The 17,055-nt window shown below is 34.2% G+C and overlaps 1 protein-coding gene and 1 long non-coding RNA gene across 2 annotated transcripts in view; one reads left to right on the top strand and one right to left on the bottom strand.

Moving 5' to 3' along the window:
* Positions 1-17,055, top strand: part of LOC138693001 (pecanex-like protein 1) — a 78,584-nt gene that overhangs the window by 24,622 nt on the left and 36,907 nt on the right. The window lies entirely within an intron of this gene.
* On the bottom strand, positions 15,807-16,574 carry LOC138693293 (uncharacterized). The gene is made up of 2 exons (XR_011330274.1): positions 16,411-16,574; positions 15,807-16,170 (listed from the first exon to the last, which is right to left on the bottom strand). It is a non-coding gene; the product is annotated as an uncharacterized lncRNA (long non-coding RNA).

Here is a 17,055-nt window from a genome sequence, read left to right on the forward strand (position 1 = left end):
TCAAGCGACTCAAACAGTGAATGGAGGAACAGATTTTTTTTTATCGTTTCTTTAACTTGAAAATTCCAACTTAGATTATTATCAAAAAAGAAGCCAAGATTTTTTACGACAGATGAATAAGGGATTAGCGTGTTGTTAAGAGTAACAACTGAAAGATTACTGTTATTAAGGGAGTTAACTAAACGCTTATGTCCAATAATTATGGCTTGAGTCTTACTTGGATTAAGTGCGAGTCCGAAATTGGCCGCCCAAGTGGAGACAGTGGCTAGGTCACAATTTAACTTGTCAATCGATTCATTGATCGTATTGGGTCTGGAATGTATGTAAAGTTGTAGGTCGTCGGCATAGAGGTGATATCGGCAATACTGTAAGTTCTTTGATACGTCATTAATGTAGATAGAGAAAAGTAGTGGACCTAATACGGAGCCCTGCGGCACTCCCGCCTTTGTGCATCTCCATTGGGAGAATTGATTATCAAGTGAAACACACTGTTGGCGGTCACGTAGGTAGGAGTCCATCCAGCTCAAGGTATTGTCTGACAGGTGCAAAGCCTTCATCTTTGCAAGAAGCAAGTCGATATCAACAGAACCAAAGGCATTGCTGAAATCGAGAAGAGTTAGTGCCGTTACTTCACCCCTATCCATAGCTTCATGGGTGTCCTCAGTCACTTTAAGTAGGGCTGTAGAAGTGCTGTGTCCATGTCTAAAACCCGATTGATAGTCATCAAGGAGTTTGTGTTCGTCGAGATAGTTCATAAGTTGTCCATGTACAATATGTTCTAATGCTTTTGAAAGAGTGGGAAGAATTGATATCGGTCTGTATTGGTTTACTGTAGAAGGTGTGTTAGATTTAGGTAAAGGTTTCACTAATGCCATTTTCCAGAGTGAGGGGTAGGACCCAGTCATAATAGATGCATTGAATATATGTGTGATGGTCGGCAGGATCACATCTATTATTTTATACAGGAGAGTGATATTTATATTGTCTATACCTTGGGCTTTAGATTTCATACGTCGCAGCGTCTTCATTACGTCAGTCGGGTTAATGTATTTAAAGAAGAATTTATCCCACACAGGTTGGGGGTAAGATCTGAGAAATTCAAGAGTCTCTTGCTTATGTAATGGTTCAGGTGGAGCAGTGACAAAATGTTCATTTAGACTATTGAGTGACAAGTTGATGTTATCTACCCGAGGCTTTGCTTTTGTTAGACCCAGGTTATTAAGGTTACGCCACAATTCTTTCGCACTGACCGAAGGTAGAATAAGGGAATGTGCATGGCGTAATTTAGCATTTCTTACTGCTTGATTACATTTATTTCTTAAAACTTTGTAAGTATTAAAATCTAATTCGTCCTTGCTCCGTCTGTATTTACGATAAGCAGTGTCTCTGTCTGTCATGAGTAATTTTATGGCATCGCACATCCAAGGCGCAGGGTGTCTACCAACTCGTCTGGTTTTCAAAGGTGCGTGTTTATCGTATAACTGAATTACTAGGTCGTTAAATTTTTCGATTTTGTCGTCAATGTCTGGTAAATTCCACACTTCAGTCCAAGGCAGGCTAAGTGCGTCATTGATTAATTCCTCATGCTCAATATGCTTTAAGTCCCGGTATGATGTGATGCGAGGTTTATATTTTGGACAATACAAGGAATATTCTAAAAAGATTATGTCGTGTGCTGAGATACCCGGCGCTGGTAGTTGTCCATTCGTTAATACTAGCTGAGGATTAGTCGTGGCAATAATGTCAAGAAGTGTCTCCGATTCCTGGGTGTGGTGGGTAGCTGCGGAAGGAAGGATGGATATATTGTAAGACTCAAACATGTTCTTAAGTTGAACTGTAGCGTAATTACTTGAATTTAATAAGTTTGTATTGAAATCGCCTAAAATAACAGTATGGTCATAGTGAGGCACAAGATTAAGCAAAGGTGTTTCAAGGTCACTTAAGAATCCTGATTTAGGGGGTTTGTATACAACTCCAAGGAGGCACTTTTTGTTGCTTGCACCAACTTCGATGAATAGATATTCAGGATGTTCTAAGACTTCATTCGAAGACTGGTAGACAATTTTAAACGGTAAGTCCGATCGCACATACATCGCAACACCACCTCCGCGTTTACCGATTCGGTCATTTCTACAGAAGGTGTAATTATCTAAACTTACAAGAGAAGATGATAGGGAAGGCTTCAACCACGTTTCAGAGATAAGAATAGCGTGAAGAGACAAAGGAGAGAAAATAGATTGAACTTCATTGAAATGACAGAGAAGGCTTTGAGAATTTATGTGGGCTACTTTTAAAGTGTTAGGATGCGATTAAAGTGTTAGGATGCGGTATAGGTACTCTCCAATTAATAACATAGTATTTTTAGGACATCTGCAGTAATCAGTTGTGTTGATAAAATTGTCTTTCGACAATGGATAAGAAAATACCGCAATATTCAAGTTATACAGCGAGTTTTAAGCTGAAAGTTGTCAAGCTGGCACACCTTTAATACATGCTTTTTTTTTTTTTCACTAAAATTCTTTTAGTTTATTTTTATGAAAATTTAAAAAAGAAACTCGTCTATTACGTGGGTAAATACGGTATATAGCTAGTAGTAGTAATCTAATGCCCAAATGCTTCGATATATTCAATTTGTTTCTTGCTTCCCAATAATGTTACTTGAGCTGTAAAGCACCTTGACATTTCCCCCGTTAAAGTAAGTACAGTACATATCCCTTTCAGTTCTTCGGTAAAAAATCTTGGCATTCACATGGATAATAATCTCAACTGGGACATGCAAATCACAGAAACCTGCAGAAAAGTATATTCTATTATCCATGTGCTAAAAAGGATAAATGTTCATCTTTCCTCTTGCTTAAAAAAAGTCCCTTGTGCAGATGCTTGTATTTCCCTATTTTGACTATGCTGACATTTTACTGACAGACCTTTCCAGCGACAACTAAACGAAACTTCAACGTGCTCATAATTTGTTGTACGTTTTGTAAGCAATGTTCGTAAATATGATCATATTATTCCATCCTTGGAAACAATAGGTTGGCTTAAACTAGATAAGAAAATAAATTTACATTCACTTCTCCTTCTCTTCAAAATCTTGAACTCTTCTATTCCTTCGTACTTGTCTTCTCGCTTCACTTACCTTTCTTCCTACCACAATCTGAACACACACTCTCGCCATGAAACAATACTAACAATACCATCCCATCGCACCTCCTCATACTCATCCTCTTTCTCAATAGCCCTGCCAAGACTCTGGAATTTGTTACCTGCTAGTGTCAGGGACTGTCGAAATAAAACTCAATTCAAACGCAAACTTACTAGGCACTTGGTCAGTAATTGAGACTCGTTCAGACATTATTTCTTGTAAATAGTTCTCTTAATATATCACAAAATATTTCAATATCCGGTAATTTCATCACTATAGAACAGTGATCGCCAAAAGCTGTGTCGCGACACATGCCCCTGACTCCACTCAAGCGTAACCATGACATTATACCCCCACCCTCTGTTTACAGCCTTCACTTCAATATAAGACAAGACATTTATCAGCAGCGGACGTACACATGTAATGTTACAAGCGTGTAGGATAATATGTTTCGATGTCTTTTCCAAAACAGATAATAAGTAAAAACTTAATTTTAAGGAGCATGGGAGGAAAAGTGTTTATTTTGTGCAGATGGCAAAAATATGAGATAATTTGTTGTAAAATTTTAAATGAAGTATAAAAGAACAATTTAGGTTGTCATTATTTTTCTTGTTATGAGGACTACCACACCCTTGCCTGTAACTTGAATATTTCATTAATAAACGAACAATAAAAAGTATCGGCTTCTATGTCTTAATTGGGGTAAAATACTTCGACTTTTTTTTTTTCGACTTTTGTGGTGTACTTTTAGTATTTTATTAATAAATAAACAATAAAAAGTATCGGCATCTATGTCTTAATCGGAGTAAAATGCTTCGACTTTTTTTTTTTTTTTTTAAGTATGTAGTGTAATTTACAAGTTCGTGACCAGCCTGGTGCGTTTTCCTAATTTCTAATATCTGCTGACGTAAAGTACACGTTCTTTCTATGGTAAATAAGAAAATTAATTTATTTTATTTTATTAATAATACAAAAATAATGACTAGGAGGATAAAAAATTAACATGGAAAAAATTGTGTATAGTTAATAAGTAGAAGAATATTATATTGCTTTCATTTTTTGGTCACAGTCCGTCTCTGCACTGTTATTCACTGCATTACCTGAGGAGACACCCATTCCATCCCTCTCCCTGCGATAGTGGTGTGCGGGTTGCATTTCTATTACGTCACAATTTCGTGGTGTTTGGCAATCACTGCTATAGAATTTTGTAATTCAGTAAATACAAAAATATTCTTTGTTCTTAACTTCTATGATAAAATGTCTAGCTTTCATTAATTAGGTAATTTTGTCGTACTTTAATTTTTATTGTAATTTTAATTGTAAATTTAATATTAATTTTAATTTTATTCTTCATATTATAGTTGTAATCCCCTGGTAGAGGGGCAGAGAAGGCCTGACGGCCTTATCTCTACCAGGTTAAATAAATAAATACTACTACTACTACTAATGTTAAAATTATATTGAGCTTATGTGTTGTTTATTTTGCACCACCTAAAGACACGTGTAGATTAAAGAATTCTATGGATGTGAACAATTTTGCCATAGATTTATTAGAGTTAAGTAGAAACAGGAAAGACAATGAAAAGATCCCCAAGGCCTCGAGTACTCTAATACCGTCAGGGTTAGAAGAAAACAAGAGTTTAGCCAAGAGAGGCTAAATAGGAAAGTTGAAAGAGGGAACTGATATAGGAAGGAGAAGAAATACTAGTTCGGTCAAGTACCTCACCATGCTGACCAATGCGTTTGGTGAGTGACCCTTCTCTATTCATTCATCATGACTACTAACAGCTGCACCACATGACGGAAGGGCTAGAACTCTATGCTTTTGTCCAGGTTGGTGCCCACAATTGATCATTTTGATGAGGGAATTGTGGGGTCTTCCCATGTTAAATAATAAAAGCCATTTCGCAGCCAGATTTAATATATTGTTTGTGTTTTTATTAAGATCTCAAATAGCAACTGTTAATGAATTTATGTCGGAACCTCCTCTCAAACTACGCACATTGTTAAATTTTCACAGCAGATAGACAAATACGAAAAATTAGTTTTCCATAATAACTGTTACGCCATTCGTCCACGAGTTGTTGCTTCATAGATTCGTTAGTGCAGTGTCATTCTTATTTCTTGTAACTACGAAACTTCTACGCCCTTGATTTCATTCTCGAAACATGCAGCAATCGTCTTTTATCTAGTGATAAGATGTCGAGCAATGAAGAAGGTCTGGTCTTGTATACTTATTGCCACATTTGGAATTGCAGTTGAAGAAAGATCTGGACTCATCCATACTTAGGGAAAAATATTAATTTTAGATGATGAAGGATCGATGGAGTGGAAAAAAAGTCTCTCTAGCACTGGGATTCGAACCCGGGTTTTCAGCTCTACGTGCTGACGCTCTATCCACTAAGCCATACGAGATTCCAATTCCGATGCTGAATTGAATCCTCTCAGTTTAAGCTCCACCTCTTAGTTTCCCTTTAATGGCCAAGCCTCATGCACTGTGTCACAGATGTGTTACAATGGCACAATGTCCAACACACTAATGTGCAGAGGTGCACTCATTACAATTGACTAAGTGGCCGGGATCTGGCGGAATGAGCACCGTCTTAAATCACTAAGTGATTATATACGCATATCATTATTGCATTGTACCGAAGTATATGTGATATTTCCGTGCAGGAATTCTGCATTATCATATGATGAAGGATCGGTGAGTGAAAATTCTCTCTGACACTGGGATTCGAACCCAGGTCTTCAGCTCTATGTGCTGATGCTCTATCCACTAAGCCACACGGGATTCAAATTCCGATGCCGGATTGAATCCATGAGGGTTGGTCACTAAAGGGAAACTAAGAGGTGGAGCTTAAACTGAGAGGTACATCGCAATAATATTAATTTTAAACTTTTGTAACAGTTAAGGAACTATCTGAGGATAATGATAAATGTAAATCATTATACAGAATGAGAAAAGGTACTTATCTGCAATTGATGCAAATCGTAGAGCCTATCATATAAAGGCTACAAAATGTCCTTAGTTCCAGGAAGTACTAAACACACACACCTCATACTGCCTATTGTAAATATCAGTGAACAAAAGGCAACCCTTCTCTCACAACTACTTTCTATTTTAAAAATCACTGAGAAAGGTGAACTGCCTATGGGCAGTGGATTGGGACAAGGACGTTACAATTTGTCTCGAACTATATGCGGGAATGTTTTACCTCCAAAGAAAGAATTTAGTCTTCAGTTCAAGATCTATCTGTAACAGTAATCCTAGCATAATCTAGTACCTATCATACGATAGCCACCGGGTATTTACCCATTTGCAGTGTGAATAAATACATACATACATGATTGTAGAGAAAGTGATATCTTTCCACATATTGGAACAGAAAGCTAAGATTCCAACATTTACCCTTCTTGAGTACTCCATAAAAACAAATGAAACACGCATACTGCCATGGTCTAAGGAAATAAAACCTAGTTGGTCATGTGTATGTATAGGCATGCAGCCTTGTATTCGAATACTCACTTGATAACATTAATCGCTGCATAAAACTTCAAGCAAGCAATGTCGTATCAAAGACGAATCTATAAAGCGACACCTCGTGGACAAATGGCATAAGGTTGCGAAATTCACTCTTTTTGTTGGCTATTTAACTGATTCAACACATACAGGTTATAAGCACAGACTGTTAGTAATTTAAAAAAAGCTTGCATGAAAGATTATCGAAAAATTGAATAGCTCCCAGTCTTGAGTAGTTATCATTCAGTTGGCAAATCATGCCTGAAGTTATCTCGCATGTCATGTGAGAAAAGTAAGCATTTAGACAGAATGGTGACTCAACTATTTTCTCCAAGTAAGCACTGTTGTTTCTCAGTACAACATTCCAAGTATGTTGTCACATCTTTACAGTTAGTAAGTTATGGACAGCTAATATTTATATCTGTTGACACACAATTAGCCGAATGGCTAGAGTGTTCTCTCTCCACACTTTTTCTTTCTTTCTTTCTTTCTTTTTTTTTTTTTTCTTTTTTTTTTTCGTATTTTTATGGGACAGGTTTTAAGAATCCCTCTTGATAAAAAAAAAGTAGTTACGCTGACTATTCATCTATGTATTGCAGTTTCTCCTAAACTACATATTGGATTTCGTTCCCAGTCATTTTTCCTTTAGTTAGGGGTTTTCCACAAAAATGTTTTCTCCTTATACCATTTTTCCCTCAACTTATTCCCTAATGCTTTCTTTCCTTAGCAATTTTTTTTCCCCAAAACTCTCTTTCCCTTATATCATTTATCCCCTCAAGTAATTTATACAGTTTTATAACAGTTACATTTCTTTCCATGGAAACAGTTGTAAGAAGTTATAACTTTTCAAGTGAAATATCCACTGCCTTCTGGATTGCATGTTATGGCTGCTTACACTGCCTGCTCAATCAACACTTATGTGCGAGTAATGAAAAAAGCTATTTTGACGCCAGGTGGTAGGTAGTGCCCACCGCTATTAACATCAGTATATGCAAAGTACTCTAAAATAACTATTATTACGACGTCCTTAAGTATCAGAAGAGACTAAGGCTTAGGAAAACGATTGCCTAGGGTGTCCGGATCCTTCCACATGGCTTAATATGTAATATTAATACTGACTTAAAACTTTATTATTTTCTAAGTCATAGTACATCCAAATGGTTCTGCATCACATAGCTTAAATACAAATACAAATATGCTTGCTTTAGAGTTTACTAAAATCAATTAACATAATAAAAATGATGTCTGAAACTGATATAAAAAATTTCAACAAGTTTAAACATATTTACGAAGAAATATATGCTTCCTGTAACCTAGTTGCTATTACTATAATAATTGTTGATAATAATATAATTATGGTAATGGAATATCGTGTTAATATAATTATTTTTCTTGTTTATAGAAACTTTTTGATTGGAAGTCCTAAGAGATTATTGAAAATCATGGTTCGAATTAACGACAGTATGTGGTAACTTCATGCTTGTAAATTAGCAGTTTCTTCAAATCCATGGAAATGTTATACAGACACTAGGCCTACTGTTTTATTAAGTTCAATATTGCCAGAAAATAACCACCATATATAAAAAGGCTCATTCAAAATGTGATAAATTATGTTCTCATTAACCCCCCCCCGAAAAGAAATACTGAGTAAAATACTGCAAACAGATAATTTACCCCATACTTTTGGGGAGAAAAAAAAAATAGAAGAAACTTACAATTTGTAAATATATTATAATTAATATTGTTATATTTAGGAAACCAAATTTTATATGAGTAGCTTAATATCAAAGATGGACATCTGACCTCAATCGAAATTTAGATAGCTGTGGTTTTTTATACAATTTTTCATGCTCTTTCCAGTTATAGTGAAACCATATGCAAACTCCAACACTACATTTATAAAATAAATTGTGTTAAATATTACAACGAACACTGTGAATTAAAAAATTGCCTCTAAATCAAAACTATGGAGACGACAGATGTCCGTCTTTGATATTAAACTACTCATATCTCCTACAAAATATCTTGTTTAGAAAAAAACATTAAATGAAACGTATTTTAACTCGAGTATTTCTTATTTCCAATATATTTTAAAGAAAAAAAAATCATATAATTAATAAACAATTACTTTCATACACTGCAATTACTTCTAAGATTTCAAATTAAAAATTATAATTCACTCTGCATACTTAGCACAGCTAAATCAATGGCAGTTACTTGCTGCGCTCTAGCGTCGAAACTGGACAACAGTGCTCCATGCGAAACTCAATGCTAAAGAAAGAGGAATGATCAGGCAGTTACGCAGCCATAAGATGCGATTCAGCAAGCAGGGGAATATCAAATACTCTTATAATTATGAAGTAGAATGCCTAACATTCGTCAAATTATAACTCCATCTTGGGATGGAAAAAAAACTACTTTACAATGGGCATGTATATCACAGGAGAGATTCTAGAGGGGAGAAGGAGTATTGGACATGTTACTAAAAACCAGAAAGCAGAACAACTGCCATAACCATAGGCTCTGGGAATTAAATTATTATAGTTAAAGAGGGAAATCATGCTCATGTACCTGATAAGGAGAAAGTTCAGGCAGAACTTACTATCGTTCAAAGAGAACAGCTAAGGAACCTCCCGAGGTAACCCCATCACAATTGATTCAAACAGAATTACAGAGAGTTGCATCTGGAGTTTTATGTCATTTACCAGGAAGAGAAAACTTGGAAAGGACTTAAGCAGGACTTAGGAGAGACCAATTACCTGAACGAAAAGCATTGAGTGATTTAAGGGAATTACCTGAAAGATATAAGAAAACTTTGAAAGAAGATAATTTTTTTTATATATATGATTGCTATGAAGATGAAGATTTTGAAACTGACGACGAGTGAGTTTTGGTGTTTGGAACAAGAAGAAATGTGGAGCTTCTACTGAAATCAGGGACTTGGTATGTTGATGGTACCTTTAAAACCGCCTAAACATATTTACATAAATTTTCACTATTTTAGGAGTGGTATCCACAAGTAATGAGGACCTTAAAATTTCTTTCCCGTTTATTTACTCTCTTTTGTCGTCAAAAAACCAAATTGCATTTTTAAGAGTTTTCCAAGTAGTGAGTCGTGCAGCTGAATGATTTGGAATGTAGTTTACCTCCCAGCCAGAGTTATCTCCGACTTTGAGGTTGTCATGATAAACTCCTCAATTACAGCTTTCTTAATACAGTGAAACCTGTTCAAATCGGAACCTGAATAATCCGGAATCCTGTCTATTTTGGAACAATTTATTGGTCCCGGCGAAATTTGTATGTATTATGTGTAATTTTTCCTGAATAAAACGGAAACTGTCTGCTACTGTTCAAAACGGAAATAATATTTTGGACACACACTATATTTTGTAACTATATTTTGAAACAGCGTGCAATTTCAAGAAATATACGAAATATGTGGGTCACTAAGATAAAAACAAGTTTTCTTTGCAAAATTCTAGAGGGTACGAGGGTGTGTTGGCCTGTCGGTCATAAATTTTATTACCCTGTTGACTAGGCAGACGAGTCCCTTCAAAGATTTTTAGTGCTTCACACCCGTATACTGTCGTAGCTAAACAGAGCGCAAGTGTAGTGATTTCCAGGTAAAAAAAAGTTGCATAAAATGTGACATTAACATTAAGTGGTGAAGTAAAAGTTATCGAGTTAAAGGAAAATGAGAAACAAAGTCTATGTGAAATAATATTGAAGTACAGTTGTGGAAAACTCAGGTGTGACACTTTAAAAAATAAAGATCATAATGAGTGAGTGGCGTGCTGCCAATATTGGTTACACGAAAGGAACCAGAAAGCAACTGTTTATGTGAAAATAAATGAACTCTTTGTGGAGTGGGTTCTTCATGACCTTTCAAAGAACAAGCCAATTTCTGGATCTATTCTGCAAAGCAAGCCATTGAACTGGGAAAGAAATTAAATAAACGAGAATTCAAGGCTTCTAATAGATGGCTCCTAGTCTAATTAATTAATAATGTGCAGTGATATGCAGTACAGTATTAGAGTATAGTGTTAGATATTAAATAGAATGAGATTAGTAAATTTTATTAATGTTTAATGACTAATGAGTGAGTTACGATAATATTTATACAGAAAATGAGATTTTAATCAAAATGATTCACCAACGTAATAAGCGACTGAAAGCTGATTTAATGTGATGAGTGTTAAATGGAATATTTTGTACTTCTTGCAGTTTGCGGCATGCCATTTTGTTTTTCACGTATATGAATGACAAAATATTCCATTTTAATGGCACACCTGAATAATACGGAAACCTGTCCACAATGGAAAAAAAATTAGGACCATGTCACTTCCATCTTGAACAGGTTTCACTGTACCAACATCTCGTGCTGCTTTTTCCATTTGTGACAGTCAGTGAAGGACTACAAGGAATGCATTCAATATTAGCTCTTGCCTTCAAACCAACTGAAGATGTTTTAGATTCTTCTGAAAAATTGTTTGAGGAAGACAGAATTTTAGAATATTTAAGGACGCTGGGTCATCATTTCACACTATCAATCAATCAATCAATCAGTCAATCTTCTTAATGTATCCAGCTGTTTGTTGACAACATAAAGTCCACTATAGTCCACTGTAGTCTATTCAGTTGTTGTTTTTCACGAGAAATGAGGGGTATTTTGATCGGTATTCATTATAGATGCCTGTTGCTAGTAGCCAGAGGTGGGGTGTAGTCAATATATACTGCAGGGCTGTGTCTTCTGCAACTGGTACTGATGATTTTAATTTACTTCTTTTGTAGTTTATGGATGGACAGTATAGAAGAATGTGTTCCAGATCATCATTTCACACTATAAAAAATGTTAAACTTTTTATACAGAGTCCGGCATTTGGTTCTGATGAGTTTCAACATGCTGTTGTAAAGGGACTATAAGGTTTAAAAATGTAAAAAAATAACACAGTATGTAGCTTGAATGTCACAATTTATTGGAATGTCTTCATTTTTTGAAAATTACACATTTCAAGTGATCCCCTTGGTATCTTATGACCTGTTGTAATCTTACACGAAAATTGTTTATGACACTTTATCTCCAAACCGAGAAATTATGCATCCTGGGAAGAAATTTCTCAACAATTGCAGTGTGTCACTGGCAGTATGGACTGTAGCCCCATCTTGTTGAAACCACATGTCATCTCTATTTAGTGCACCTCTAAATGTCTGTAACATCTGTCGATACTTCACTGTAACAGCTCTCTCATTTCTGTCTTCGAAAAAATAGGGACCAATTATGACTGCAGCAGAAACAGCACACTATACGGTCGCATTTTCACAATGTAATGGCCGTTCATGCAGTGCCATAGGATTTGTCTGACTCCAATATCGGAAATTTTGCTTGTTGACAAAAGCCATTTAAGTGAAAATGTGCCTTGTCTGACATAAATTATTCAACACATTATCATTTTCTTGAAGAATGGCACCAAATTCCATTGCAAAATGAAGTCGAAAGGCCCACTATTGTGTTCCTCGAAGGAATCCTACCGTGTCTCTGAACATTGAACTCATGGCGAAATCGATGTTGTGTTTGAACAACGGACTTACTTTCAATATATATAGTGAGGATCACGTAAGTTCAGTTCCCAAACAGCAAATATTTCCGCCTTGTCAGTGTTGCCAACTGTTACCAGATATCACCACATGTAGTAAAATCACGATCCTATGTACTGAATGACTTCTTTACTCACCGTACTTTACCTTAATGTTGGAAGGTTATTCTAAATAGTTTCAATAATAATGAGAATAAAGGCTGGTTCACAATAAACCTGAAACGAAAACGACAACAGGAACGACAACGGAAATATTGTTAAAATAAATGTATTTAAATATGAGCATTCAGAATTAACTATTGTGAACGCTCACATTTAAATATATTTATTTTAACATTATTTCCGTTCTCGTTCTCGTTGTCATTACCGTTCCCGGTTTATTGTGAACCAGCCTTAATAATAATGAGAAATGTATTGCTATGTTCTATTCTTTTATTCCTTTACATTATTATTAGTATTAGCATTAATAGGTTACTAGACGTAAATATACAACAAAAAAAGTATAGTATATAATATTCAAGAATCAAATCTGTTCCAAGACCAATTAAATTATTGTCACTTCACTTCAAAGATTCCAGCGTACATATACTGTACTTCCTAAAGGTAGATAAATTAATAACCAATTGACTTTCGGTTGGAATTCGAATGAACTTCTGATTATCTTTTGAAATTAGTAAGAAAATGGATAATACAACTAGGCAAAAACTGAAATAATAATAAATCAACTTACAAAAATAATTTTGGTCCTTAAAAGCCATAAGTAATTTCACTTCTAGATACCTTTTTAAAGATTTCATTTGTTTGTAAATTGCTTAATAATGTTACACTTACACTTATTATTTCTGCAACTCCACGTCTGTCATTGAAAAAATGTATGATACATAACTGTGAAGTCTCTTTTTGGCTCTTGTGTCCTAAATTTAAATAAGAAAAAACAAATGATTCAAGAAATGTGAGCTGGTGAAAATTAAATAATTAATAAAATAATTACTACCAAAACAGTATTTTATTAATTGTGTACAAAAGATGGATTACACAGAACAGATGGCCAGAAATCATAGATTTATACACAACATACAGCATGAAACGATCATAAAAAAATGCTTTTTGTACACAATAACATCTTTCAAACGAAGTGAAATAGCAAGTAAGTTCAATAAATATTATGCTAATAAGTAATAACTATAATTAATAATTATCTACAAGCTGTAAACGGGAATAAAATAGTATATTGTTGAAATTAGGGGGTTATGGTTTATTACGTGTATTTATAATTTTAATTACTTTTTCTACATTTAATTATATTTTAATTTCTATTAGATTAGTTGGTGGTGTGGTTGTTAGTTTTATCTGTGTACGTCAGACTATTAAGGAAAAACTGAAAGAAATATTAAATCTACAATCTACTTTATATAACAATATTTAATCAAGAACTGAATATTACTATTAATTTATAAAACCTAAAACATCTCAAGTCCAGACAATACACATGCTGATTTTCTTAAACATGTTGGCAAACAAGCAAACTCACTACTTTTATCTTGTAATCTCATCTAAAATACAATATCTGTCTGGAGAAAATCTATCATAACATCAATTTTGAAAAGCAATTATTCAACTAATACCTTTTCAAGTTATCAACAGATACCACTTACTAGTATGATAGCCAAAATTATGGAAGAGATGATTTCATAGATTGAATTGGTTCCTGGAATCTAGTAACTAACTTTCATCTTATTGAGTTGACTTTAGAGAATTGCATTCAACAAATGGACAGATTTTAAATTTTAGTCAAGATATTAAAGATATTTTAAACAGAAAACAAAACACCTTAACAATTTTAATTTATTTTCAAGGATCATATGGCTCTTTAGATATAAATCACTTAAGAAATTGCAAACTTAGGGTGTCCATGATAAAGTGTTGCACTGGGTCAGTGACTTGATTATTTGATTCATTGTCACAAATATGTAAATACAGACAGATTCATCTGGGCTTCCCATATTGTTGTTTTCAGGAATACATTTTCAAATATTAATGTCGATGGTCTAACTAAAGAAATAGATCTTATGATAATCTCATCATTTGCAGATAATATGGTTGTCTAGAACAAAAAATCACAGTCCACAAATATTAATAAACTGAGCCAAAATCCCATCAGACTTTTTGACTCTACTTGGAGAACTCAAACTTGCTCAATTAAGGGAAACTTTACTAATAAAACACAATCCCAAGTTATTTGAAAATGAATAGTACATAAGTTAACTTTAACAGATGATGTTAAGAAATGTGATACTTCTCTAGACATTTTAAAAATCATTAGAAACGATAAATGATCTGGTCAGTGAGTGACTACATACAGTATTTTTTATAGATGGATCCTGTTTACCAAGCCATAGATGTAGTGGTGTTGTAGTACAATACCAGTATATTCCCTTTTACAGGGAATTATATTCAAACACTTGTTTGCCCCATTTTAACCGTGACAACACTTTTTAGTTTTTTAAACATTCTGGTTATTGTATTGTGTTTATGTTTAGTGAAAGATTTTAGATAATGGCGCAAATAGCCATAGTAGCTGACGCGCTCTTTTTAAACGCCACTAACTAACTAACTTCAAACACTGACTAATTTTGATAGTGAAAATTTAGATACACTTTTAAGCTTACAAAGTCTCCAGTATCAACTTCATAAATCTGAGAAGGCTGTCATACTATCAGATTCAAAATCAGATATTCTCGCTGCAGTATTGGACGTAACAGCATGAAATCTCAATATTTTACAGTGTTTTAATATTTTAAGCAAAATGGTCGATTACATCGACGACTGGTATTTCCGTGGATCCATGAACTTTATGGAGTGGGAGGTAATGAGGTAGCTGAAAGGTAGCAAAATTACTGTAAGGTTATCTATACCTGCATCTTACCACACTGTTAAAAGAATAACAAGATCAGAACATGACAATGTGGTAACAAAAATCGGAATGATTCTAAAGCAAATGAAAAAATTGCAATAGGCCATCCGGCATCAGCTCCACGATGGAGGAAAATCCTCAGAAGAAACCAACTAATCAGACCAAATGGGGGATCCAAACTACCCTCGAGTGCAGCTCTGAATTTGCAGGCCAACGAGTCTACCGACTAAGCTACATTGGTGGCTCTACTAAAAATATGAAGTACATGGCACTCAGATTATTAAATTGACAAAACTACACAATTATTCATCAGTTAAGCTATAAAATATAATACATAGCAAGCAAGTTAATTCAATTTAAAAGTATAAACAATTCAATCAGTTGAAATATACAGAAATTGATAATAAATATCATGCAAATTACTTCACATTACAAGCATAAACAATTCATCACTTGTGGTATACAGCCTACTATTTAATTTACAGCACATACAATTCATCAGTTAAGCTATAGGCCTACAGTCTACTATTCAATTTACAGCATATATAATTCATCAATTAAGCGAAACAAAAATATAGTACAATACATAGTAAAAATAATGCACCTAATTTAATAACTGAACTTCTATGAAAATCTACAGTGGCAGTACTCATATTATCACAGGCCATGATTGTCTCAAATATTTACAAATAACTGATATTTCAGAATCTCCCCATGCCATTTCTGAAATCTCAATGAAGATATGGATCATTGTCTTGACTGTTTAACTTTACACAGCTTTCAATCATCTGGTTAAATATTGGAGTGCAAGATAACAAATGACATCAACTGCTGAACACTTGGTATCAATCAACCAGCAACTTCATTACATTAAAGGGGGAAAAAAAAACTGAAAGAATTAATTGTATATAGACACAACACATAAGACAAGGCCGCTTCAGAACAGTAATTGGCAAGGCTCTGTTGTCTTAGGATTCTTATGTAGATTCAATTTCACCTGAAAGAAAAAAGTAGCATCTATAAGTATGCTTAATCATGAGAAATAAGAGAAACAGTTGCAATAGTAGTAGTAGTAGTAATGATAATAATAATAATAATAATAATAATAATAATAATAATAATAATAATGACTGTAAAGTATGGAAATTAATATTGCAATGTAATATCAAAAGGTGATTTCACACCATCAACTCTTATCATTTAGTACAACAAATCTATTATATTCAGTTGCAATCACCAGTAGCTGTTCTTTCCTACATTTTGTTGTTGGCTGATTTTTCACAAGTCTGCTATGATATGCAGCACTATCCATGACAATAATGCATTGCCCTAATGTTCTCAGGTCAACAACTGTGTTTGCACCCACTTCTCAACTACAGGGCTATTCATAGCACTATGGTAGTCCTGACTTTTCTTTCAGTTGCATGAAAAAATTAAATCAGCACCTGCAATAAAAATTATACCTGGGCATATAATTACGTCACATGAATTCACAGCATTTAAATAAAGAAAATAAAACATAACATAACATAACATGACATGAGATCCTCTTTGGTGAAAGGCTTTCCCACGTTTTTATTTAGTCACCAATTTTTATATTTTTGTACCCTGATTAAAAAAATTACTCTTGCCAAATTTATGTAAAATATAAATCAATATAACTTACCGAGTATAAATCCACCTTTTGTTCCGGCATCTAATCTTCCACCCTCATTTGTTGGTCTACGAATAACACCATTCATGTCACTGGAAACTTCACCTGGTTTATTTCATGAATAAGTGGGTGATCCTACTTAAAAAAAACAGAGAGAGAAAAGCAATTCACATTGACACTCTAAGAGACACAAAAATTTTAAAGACAGGAAAACTGTTCAAGAATTTT

Source organism: Periplaneta americana, chromosome 17 (assembly GCF_040183065.1).
Source record: "Periplaneta americana isolate PAMFEO1 chromosome 17, P.americana_PAMFEO1_priV1, whole genome shotgun sequence".
In the NCBI taxonomy this organism is placed as follows: domain Eukaryota; kingdom Metazoa; phylum Arthropoda; class Insecta; order Blattodea; family Blattidae; genus Periplaneta; species Periplaneta americana.